Source organism: Centropristis striata, chromosome 20 (genome assembly GCF_030273125.1).
Source record: "Centropristis striata isolate RG_2023a ecotype Rhode Island chromosome 20, C.striata_1.0, whole genome shotgun sequence".
NCBI classification, from domain to species: domain Eukaryota; kingdom Metazoa; phylum Chordata; class Actinopteri; order Perciformes; family Serranidae; genus Centropristis; species Centropristis striata.
The window spans coordinates 34,589,818-34,601,982 of NC_081536.1; positions in this window are offsets into that span (position 1 = coordinate 34,589,818).

Consider the following 12,165-nt stretch of genomic DNA (forward strand, 5'->3'; position numbering starts at 1 on the left):
AGGGCTTTTATTTTGACAGTTCTGGCAGGAAGTGGTCCTGCAGACTCTGCGTCACCGCTACAGTTTAACTTCTGTCCATAATTAGTGAGAAACAGGATCCAGGCTGCAGGCCATGAAGAATAAAGCGTGTGTGTGAGTGTGTGTGTGTGTGTGTGTGTGTGTGTGTGTGTGTGTGTGTGAGTGTGTGTGTGTGTGTGTGTGTGTGTGGTTTCTGGGTAGAGTTGAGATCATCTGAAGTCTTTCTGCTCTGGTTTCCTAAAAACAGCTCCAGTGTTCCTTCAGGACACTTTTAGATGTGATGTTGTCGTCATGACGACTCTGGCTTGTTGTTGTTGTTTTTTTAAAGTTTACTCCTTGTTTGACAGCGAGACACCAACCTGTTTAACCTCCTCAGCTCACCTCCAGGAACCAGAATGGCTTTTTTCTTTTCTTGCACAGTCGTGGTCTTTGTGAGGCGTTTGAGGCGTTATGTAACTCTGGACTTCTCTCCAGCTTTCTGCCGGAGAAACAGCTGCTTCTGCAAAGAGAAAATGAATCTAATTTAGTCTTTTTGGATAAATGTGGAGCGTCAGCGTTTCTAAAAGTGGTGGTGTTTGTTTTCCTGCTGCAGCAGCAGCAGCTGAGGTGTTTCCTTCAGGTTTTGGAGTCTGTGCTCCACCTGAAGCTGCCTCACAAACACTGGTGGAGCTACAGACATTTACCCAACCACTGGACTCCACCCGCTACCAGGCTCATTGAGATACTTGGAAATTCACTTTTTCAACCCTAAAGTGTCATTGCAGGACACTACAAGACTTTTTTTTACTTTTGTGACATTTAAAAAAATATTACATTTTTATGTTGAAAATCAAGGTCAATGAAGTGACCATATATGGTTCCTCGCCTGTCTAGGGTAAAACATTTTTAAAATGTATAAAAAATGTAGGAAAGACACATATAAACTTAAAGGAACATTGATTTTTATGTTGTTAAGTGTTTTATGGAACATTTATAACACATGTATATATGTATATATATATATATATTTTTTTGTTTGTTTTACACTGTTTCTCTATACAAGGCCAATATATCAAACTAGTTTCTTGTACCTGACAAGTTTCGAACAAGAAACTAGTTTGATATATTGGCCTTGTATAAGGAAACAGTGTAAAAAAGTATATCAGTAGGCCTAATGAACCTCTTCAAGATATGTATATATTTGTTATTTATGTAGATACATAACAATATAACGTATATAATATAATATATAATGTCGTTCCAGGAGCAGGAGGTGTAAAAAAAGCCGTACTCCGGGTGTCCGAAAGAGGGAAATTAGAAAGCTGCTGATTGGTCCGATGGTGTGATGTCACGATCTGTGACATAGCCTAATATTTTCTGATTGGCTGAGAGAAGTCACGTGGTTCTCCAACATCACTGGGCTGCATAGCAACGCCCTTTTGGATGTCCCCGGAAGTGACCATATATAGTTCCTTACCGGATAAAGGGTTAAGTACAGTTTTGAGGTGTACTTTACTTGAGTATTTCCATTATATGTAACTTTATACTTCTACTCCACTACATTTAGCTGACAGCTTTAGAGTCCGTAGGAAAAATGTGTTGCTCAGTCTGGTCTCTGAGATCAGTCTGAGCTTCTCATATTCATTCTGTGGTCATTTGTTTCTGAATGACTTCTTCTAAAGGACCTTTAGGAGAAGAGATGAGCTGAAAACAGACAAGACATCACTAAGACAGAGGAGGTTGAGTTGAGAAAACCATTTGAACAATAATTGAGACGTGGATCAACTGAGGAGATCTCATAGATGTACATGCCCCTGAACTCAATTCTGTCTTGTTTTTTTGAAGGAGATTTGAATTGAGACACATAAATGCATCAATATAAATTATCGGATGCTATATTTATAATATATCTAAAACAATCTGAGTGGGTTCATTCTGCATAACGAGTACTTTTACTTTTGATACTTTAAGTACATTTTGATGCTGATACTTTTGTACTTTTACTGCAGTAAGTTTTGAGTGCAGGACTTTTACCGTTGTGGAGTAATTTCACATGTATTAGTACTTTTACTGCAGTAAAGGATGTGAATACTTCTTGTTCCTCTGGCTGGTAGTTTACAGTAACACACACACCGTGTTGATGATCTCTGCTGGGATTCAAACCTGCGTGCTGCTGGTTCTAACTGGTGCATGATGGGAGTGTTATGTAAGAGCAGATGGGCTGAAACAGGACCAGGTCTGACTAGAGCCGAGACACAGTCACAGATTAATCAGGTGAATCAATCACAGGACAACAGAAGGAACGCTTGTTTTATTTCCAGCCTGATGCATTAGTGTGTTCAAGCTCCTCCACGAACCCTCCAGAGGCTCCGCACTGGGCCTGACCTCTGACCTCTGACCTCTCTCACAGAACTATAACATGTTGTTCTGTACGGCTCAGGGCCGGCTCTAGTCCATCTAGTGCTCTAGACCAGATCCATTGGTGTTGAACAGCTCCGCTTGCTGTTTCATGGAGGGAACTCCTGTTTGTGTTTGCCCATGGAGCCAACCAGCTATATAATACAACTGTCTGTCTATAGAATTATTAACTGACAAGTCAATTCTCAAAGAAGCCCAGCTGGAGACGCTAACAAAGTTAGAGACAAGAGAGACGATGGAAGTGCAAACCCCGCTAAAGATATGCTTAACTGTGTTAAGCTAGCGTTGCTTTATTTCAACCTAGCTAGCATGCTAATACAAATGAAACGTCTGCACACAAAACGGCTTTTAAAAAAAGATTGGGACTTCTCCTCCTCCCCCTCTTTTCTTCTCTTTAGATACTGAGCACCGGAGAGCTTTGACGGTGTTTCATCTGGAAGATTTATCAAAACATAACGTGTCTGAGACAGGGATCTGACCGTCTAAAGGGGGGCAAGGCAATGACCACACGTCACGTGACTCAGCAACACAAGTGACAAAATGTCATTGTTTATCTGTTTCTTTATATATATTATAATATATATATTAATATAATAAATTAATATTTATTCTTTTGTCATTTCTTTTTAAACCAAGACATCTCAACATCTCTTAACCTCCAAATCACCAGAGCAGAGAACACAAGCTGAGTGTGTGTTGTTTTTAACTTGATGTGTGTAAAGAACGAGTAAAATCAAGAGATTTTCTTCAGAGCAGAAAACTACAGACGATGAATAAAACACATGAATCATATTCAGCTGATGTGAGAACAGAGAGAGAGGGAGGAGGTGATCTGTTGTCAGGAGGAATATTTAGTTTGATTCATAGCAACACAGCCTCAAACTGGGACACACACGCCTCTCCTCTTAAAGCTGAGAGAGGTTACTACAGTTCAACCAGACAGACAGAGAGAGCAGGAGGAGAGGAGGAGGAGGAGGAGGAGAGGAGGAGGAGGAGAGGAGGAGGAGCTCTGGAAGAATGAAGAGAAAAAAGAAAAAAAGTGAAAGTAGAAAGGAAACACAGAGAAAAAAAACATCAAATAAATGTATAAAAAGAACAAAAATGAACAAATACAGACATCTAGAGGAGCTGAGACAAAATACGATTTTTGTTTTTTCTAGAAAGGATGTGAGTCTCTCCAGCTGTCTAACATTAGTGTAATGAACCTGATTTTAAGATGGTTTATAAATCTCTTCATGGTCTTAGTCAAATTTAAGACTTATCTTTGTAATTTGGCTTATATTTTAACCGTTTTTAAATATTTTTCTGCTCATGCATCTTCTATTTTATTTATTTATTTATTTATTTATTTATTTATTACTCTATTTTATGTATATATATTATCATGCTTTACTTTTTAATTATTTAGTATTATTTATTTTTAATCATTTTCATCTTATTTATCTAGCTTTATTTCTTTAATAATAATAATAATAATAATAATAATTATTATTATTATTATTATTATTATTATCATTTTATTTATTTATTTGTTTATTTAACAGGGACAGTGCATGGCTCTCAGCCGTACCAGAATTAGCTACAAGCTAAATTTCATCTGTAGTCCCTGAATTTCATCTGTAGTCATTATCATTATCATTATTATTATTATTATTATTATTTTCTTCTATGTTTTTACTCACCTTACTTTATTTTTATTTATTTGCTATTATTTATTAGTCTATTGTTATTATCATTATTTACTTTTGCTTTTATTTTATTTTATCTTAACGTATTTTATTTTTTATTTATGTATTTACTTTTCAATTATCTATTATTATTTTCATCTTTTTTAATCTAGCAAATAAAGTCTGATTGATTGACTATAAACTAGTGTTCATGTGTCCTCTGAGCAGCAGAGGGAGCTGTTCACCACCGACTCACAGGTTTGATCCTCCTGAAGATCTGGTGTAAATAAATGAGTGAATAAATACAATTTTAAAAAATGGTAAATAAATGAGGGAAAAATAAATTAATTCATAAATGAATTCATTAATACATTTTATATATATATATATATATATATATATATATATATATATATATATATATATATATAATTTATTTAAAGATATAATATTAGATTTAATATTAGACATAAAGAAAATTCAAAAGTTGTACAAGTGACTGAAACAAATGAATGGATGAATAAAACTGTAAATAAATAAATAAAATTTAGAAATGTGTGTATGGATATGTAAGTGAATTAAAAAATGAATGAAAAAATAAACTAGTTAATAAATAAACAATTGCAATTTAAGAATTTGTACATGAATTAATGAAAAAATGAGTTCATGAGTGAATAAATAAAAATAATTTAGAAATGTGTGTAAGCATAAGAGAATTATGAGAAAATAAATAAATAAAATAAATGAAACAAATGGAATAAATAAAGCAAATTAAAAACGTGTGTGTATGCATGAGTGAATTAATGAGTAAATAAAAATAAAATATATAAAATAAATGTAAAAATGTGTGTATGTATAAGTTAATTAATGAGTAAATAAAATAAATGAAATAAATAAATTAAATTAATAATATAAATAAATATGATTTATAAGTGTGTGTGTGTATGCATGAGTGAAAAAATGAGTAAATCAATAAATAAAATGAATAAAATAAATGTGTGAATGTATGATTGAAATAATGAGAAAATAAATAAATAAATACAATTTTGTATGACTGAGTGAATCCATTAATGAGTGACAGGACTTTCTTATAATATTAGAAACATTTGTATCTTGTGTAGAAACAGTAAAAATGTGATAGTCAAGTGATGTCACTTCATTTGCATTTACTGTAAATTCATGCGTCATCTTTATGGATTTCTCCAGTGACTCACGTGAACAGATCCAAGCTGCGGACCATAAAACGGCGTGTTTATTTGTAGTGTGATATGTCTTCTGTTTATAGACGTCTTGGCCGTCTCTCATATTCTGAAGCTTTTAGTGTTAAAGGTCCAGATTTACCTCAGTAACTCTGACTGGAGACACAAACACACCTGGTTCTGTAAGAACTGGGGTGGGTTTTTTGGGGTAGATAGCAGGTCAACAATAAATGCCACATACAAGTCATGGAAAACAATATTAATCCATTGTTTTATTCAGTTTCTTGTTATGTACTGATAGGAGTTTAATTTAAGAGCTGATATCTAGACATTTAACATGGTTTTATTGATCATGATTTTGGTTATTATCAAGAATGTTTCCATGACTGTAGATGTAAAAATGACTAAAAAAACACAAAATGACAAAAAAATACACAAAATGTCCAAAAATAGATTTAAAAATGATCAAAAAAGACATAAAATGACCAAAAATAGATGTAAAAATGACCAAAAAAGACACAAAGGACAAAAAAGGCACAAAATGACCAAAAATAGATGTAAAAATGATCAAAAAAGACACAAAGGACAAAAAAGGCACAAAATGACCAAAAATAGATGTAAAAATGATCAAAAAAGACATAAAATGACAAAAAAAAGACACAAAATGACCAAAAATACAGTCATGGAAAACAGTAAACCACCTTGTTTTCTTCAGGTTCTTGTTCATTTTAATGGCTGGTTCAACTCAAGTTTCATTTGTTTGGACACTGACACCTCATACAAGTCTCTACGACAAACGGCTTATTAGTTATGGAAGGGGGCGTGGTTAGAGCATAAGGGGCGGGACTTAAGGAAATATTGTTATGTAGAAGTGTTCAGTGCTGGACTCTAATCACATGTGAGATATTTGGGACAGATCAGACAATGAATGGTCAAGTTATACAATCCTGTTTTATGGGGAAACGCCATATTTTGCCGCCATGCCACGCCCACATAGTGTGACGATCTGCAAAACTTTTAATAACTTTTGATCCCAAAGGCCTTATGATGGTACTGACCAAGTTTGAAGTCCATCGACTTAAATCTCTAGGAGGACTTTGTTAAAGCTTGCGACGTGGAAATGGCGAAAAATGGATGTTCGATTCAAAATGGCCGACTTCCTGTTAGTTTTCAGGTATGGGTTCTTGAGACTTTTTGGTGCGTCTTCCCATGATGGACGTATGTACCAAATTTTATGTCTCAACGACATACTTGTGAAAGGGGCTCAATTCTAGGGGGCGCTAGTGAGTCATTTTGCCCCGCCCACTTCTGAGACCAATGAAATACATAAATATTATATAAATTTTCACCAGGATTGACGTATATTCCAAATTTGTTGAGTTTTTGAATATGATAAAAACCTCAAAAATGTGATTAATTACGGAACGATTTCAATAGGGGGGGTCCCCTCCGCATGGTGTAGTTCCATCCACTTCCACTAGGGGCAGTGTTCAGGACACACTCACACACAACACCCAGAAAAAGTTCTCTTAATACAGAAATGCCTGTTGGAGCATGTAGAGTACCATTATAATGAAATCTTAATGAGGACTGAGATTTTGTCCCCACTTGAAAGGCGGTCCCCTATAAACTGGTGTGTGTTCTTAAAACGGACCTCAATTGTGGCCTAAGTCTACTCAGCCCGCTCACACACAGTCACAGGGGCGTTACAGTAACAGAATAATTCACAGATATAGACGACGACATGCTGACACACACACCTGCTGCCATAAAACACACACACACCCACCCACCCACACACACATGCTGACACACACACACACCCACCCACCCACACACACACATGCTGACACACACACACACCCACCCACCCACACACACATGCTGACACACACACACATGCTGACACACACACACACACACACACACACAAACAGTATGAAGCACCTTATAGATCTCCCATATAGAACACACACGCCCCTTCTCACACTTTTACACATCTCCCTCTCAAATCTTTCTTTTCCACACACACACACACACACACACACACACACACGCACACATACACACACACACACACACACACACACACACACAGCTCTGCATCATCACGCTGCCTGTCAGAGCATTATGTCATCTTTCTATTCCTGAAAAACACCTGTGGCTCAGCAGTGACACACACACACACACACAGACACACACACACACACACACACAGACACACACACACACACACACACACACACACAGACACACACACACACACACACACACACACACACACACACACAGACACACACACACACACACACACACACAGACACACACACACACACACACACACACACACACACACACACAGACACACACACACACACACACACACACACTGCATGCTCCTCCACATACCGGTGGCTGAGGTGATGATGGGATGTGAATGTATTTTAGCTCGTAATCTGTTCCACACATTTTTTATATCTTAATAACCTGGTATAGAGCCACAAAGATGTTTATTTGTCTGCATCTTTTCTTGTTTATATCTGAAACTGGTTAAGATTATTAGAGCTTCCAGAACGTGACGTAAACGCTGAGTTGTTTAAAGCCTTGATGAAGGAAAGGACGAATCCAGTGTGTCAATAATCCTTTATTGCTGTTGCTTATTGTGATTATTGTATTGTAAACTGCCTGTATGAAACTCAAGTGTGTGTTATGTATGAATAGTCTATATTATGATTATTACTATTATGATTATTATTATTATTAGGGCCCGAGCACTAACAGTGTGAGGACCCTGTTGAAATTGGTCCATTTATTATAACGGCAAATTAATCACGTTTTTGAGGCTTTATCATATTCCAAAACTCACCAAACTTGGGACAAAATTCAATCCCGTTGAAACTGTTCGTATTTCATTGTTTTCAGAAATGGGCGTGGCTAAATGACCTACTAGCACCCCCTAGAATTGAGCCCCTAAATTAAGTTTGTCGTAGAGACACGAAATTTGGTCGATACATGTATCATGGGAAGACGCACCAAAAAGTCTCAAGAAGCCATACCCAAAAACGAACAGGAAGTCGGCCATCTTGGATCGAAAATGGCGTTTTAGACGTTTTTCGCCATTTCCACGCTGCATACTTTAACAAAGTTTATTCCTACAGATTGAATCCGATTCACTTCAGACGTGGTCAGTACCATCAAAAGGCCTTTGGGATCAACAGTTATTAAAAGCTTTGCAGACCGTCACACTATGGGGGCGTGGCATGGCGGCAGAATATGGCGTTTTTTCATAAAACACGAGACTGTATAACTTGACGATACATTGTCCAATCTGTATCAAACTTGTCATGCATGATGATGGTCCATCACTGAACAGTTCTACATAACAATATTTCATAAAGTCCCGCCCTTTTTGATTAGCCACGCCCCTTTTCCTTACTAATGAACCGTTTGTCGTAGAGACTTGTATGAGGTGTCAGTGAACTCAGCAGAGAGTCTTTGATCATCTCTGCTCAGGCCCGTTCATCGCTGCTTGCAGCTTTAATTATTATTATTATTATTATATTGTATAAAACAATGAGTTCTATCTGAAGGCAGAATCTGCATCTTTTTTCCTTAGAAAACCCAGTTATATATATCATTAAGAGAATATAATTAGAGCAAAAAAAGTGAGAATTCATGTAGAAAAGTTGAGTAAAAGAGCAAACACTGGGTTTTAGTCCACAGGGGTCCTGGAGAAGACTGCAGCAGCTTCACAGTCCACACTCATTTACATTTAGCAAGGACAGCTCCTTATTGAACCTGCCACAAGGTCCTTTATTCACAATTTAAAGTCACCAAGAGAGAAGCAGCTCTTTCAACTATAAACCACCCTGCTGCTGCTGCTGCTGCTGCCATTAAGCTGCAGCAGAATATAGAGAGGCACTTTTGCATAATTCATGGTGGACTCTCAGGACAGATAGCAGAACTCCTCAGAGACGGTAAACACCAACAACCTGGAGATCCAGCAGAGTAGAGGACACATGGTCAGAGAGCAGGAAGAGGCTGAAGCTGCAGAAGGTCCAGCAGCTCTTCACACCAACACGTCTCCTAATTAAAGGAGGAAACACCTCGTTTGTTCATGATCCCTGAAACCAGCTATTCTCAACCTTGGGGTTGGGAGATGATTTCTGGGGGTCGCCAAATCATTTTGGAAGTCAGCTCTGTCTCCACTGTGTTAAAGTGTTCATGTGTTTTAGTCTTTTCGGTCATTTAGTGTCTTTTTTGTCATTTTGTGTCTTTTTTGGTCATTTTGGGTCTTTTTTGGACAATTTCTGTCTTTTCGTGCTCATTTTTTTGTCATTTTGTGGTCAATTTGAGTCCTTTTTTGCTTGATTTTATGTCATTTTTTGGGCATTTTGTGTTTTTTTGATCATTTTGTGATCAATTTGATTCTTTTTTGGGTAATTTTGTGTCTTTTCTGACAAATTTGACAAAAAAGTTGTTACTTTCCAAGGAGTCTCTGGCTTGAAGCTGACTGTTCCACACTCAGGAGGTCAGAATGGACCTTTAGACTGATAGCAAAGGACTTAGATTAAAAGGAACAATAAAATATAAAAACATATATAAATGCACAGACAGAGAGATGTTTTAGTTGTTGTCTGCTTCATTATTTGTCCAAAAATTCGTCGCATCAACTGAGTTTGTCTGATCTGAACTGTGAGATTCTGTTCAGTGAGACAACATGATGTTAAATTGGGGGTCGCGACTCAAAAAGGTTGAGAACTGCTGCCTTAAACAACAAGTTGAAGTGTTTTCTGATCTGAAGCCAAGAACAAAAGGACGACGTAATCCAGTCATTTGTTCTGGATAGAGGTTCAATATCTGGAGACGCACGAGGAACAACTGCAGCAAGAAAAACTCTTTTGGAAGCAGAGACAATAACTTATCAACACTTTTTTTATTAGTAACTACGTCCTTTTTTGGGTTATTTTAAATCTTTTTATACATTTTATGTCTTTTTTCTGTGATTTTACGGCTTTTTTTTGGCATTTTGTTTTTCTATTTTTGTTCATATTGTGTCTTTCTCAGTCATTTTACATATATTTTTTAGTAATTTTATGTCTTTTTTGTCATTTTACTTTTTTTTATTAGTAACTACGTCCTTTTTTGGTTATTTTAAATCTTTTCAGTCATTTTACGGCTTTTTTTGTCATTTTCTTTTTTCTTTTTTTTGTCATATTGTGTCTTTTTCAGTCATTTTACATATATTTTTTAGTAATTTTTATGTCTTTTTTGGTCATTTTACGTTTTTATTAGTAACTACGTCCTTTTTTTGGTCATATTAAATCTTTTTAGACATTTTACGTATTTTTTCGGTCATTTTCCATCTGTTTTTGGTCTGTTTAGTCCATGTTTCAGTGTTTTTATGTCCTTGGTTCCGTGTTTGCAGCTTGTTGCCTTCAGCAGAAAACAACATGTGACTCCTGACGAGGTGATAATATCTGCAGGTGGAGCTGCTGCTGAAAATAAGATCACACATACGCACAAACACACATCACCAGAGAGTCACGCTGCAGGAACACACACCTGTCAAACAGAACACACAATAATACACAATAATACACACAAGTTACATCTTTACCTTAGAATTAAGTCCTTGTCCTCTTTTTAAGACTTGAATTGGTCCTCACCGAACCCTAACCCTAGGAAGAGCTGCAAGAGACACATTTTACTGTTAGGGGGGTCATTTTGTGTCTTTTTTAGTCATTTTGTTTCTTTTTTGGTCATTTTGTGTCTTTATGTTAGTCATTTTGTGTCTTTTCTTGGTCATTTTACTTTTTTTATCAGTAACGTTACGTCTTTTTGGGTCATTTTACAAATATTTTTAGTCATTTTATGTCTTTTTTTGGTCATTTTATGTCTTTTTTGGTTATTTTACATATTTTTTGTGTCATTTTACGTCCTTTTCTGGTCATTTCACATTTTTTTGTCATTTTACTTTTTTATCAGTAACTTTACGTCTTTTTTTGGTCATTTTACATATTTTTGGGGTCATTTTATGTCTTTTTTGGTCATTTTTAATTTTCTTGTCATTTTACGTCTTTTGGGTCATTTGACATATTTTTTGGGTCATTTGACATATTTTTTTAGTAACTTTGTCTTTTTTTGTTCATTTTATGTCTTTAGTCAATTTTACGTCTGTATTTAGTCATTTTGTGCCTTTTTTTTACTATAGAAATACATCTGAAAAAGTCCTCACTTCAAAAGATCCTCGTCCTCTTTTTAAGACTAAAATTGGTCTTTAAATAGGCAGAAGTACAACACACACACACACACACACACACAAACACACACACAGACCATAAAAATAACATCTTATACATAGCACATCCATCATCACACTGGAGGAAATAGACCTTCAGTCAGAGTCATATTTCATCATTCATTCATCTGACTTCTATATAATATTAGTAATAGAATAATAATAATAATAATAATAATTAATAATAGAAGTGAATGAATGATGAAGTATTTCAGTATTTATGAGTCGAGTGGTGACATCAGCTGTCTGACAGTTGATCTGTGAAAACCGTCTGATGACTCCACTCTGATCCAGATGTTTCTCCATCCAGCTGCTCACTGACGTACCTTTAATAAAACTGTTGACGACAGACAATCGTCTCATACATTTTGTTCCATTCATGTTGACGTTTGTCTGCTTCACGTGGCCCGACGTCTCAGTGAAGCAGAAGTCTTAAAGAGTCTCTACCTCCAGTCATGTGATGGAAGATGTGGGCGGGGCTTACTGTATTGCTTAAAAACTCTCTTTTTACCTCTTTTTTTGGTCTTTTTGTGTCTTTTTTTGATCATTTTACGTCTTTTTTTCATTTTGTGTCTTTTGTCAT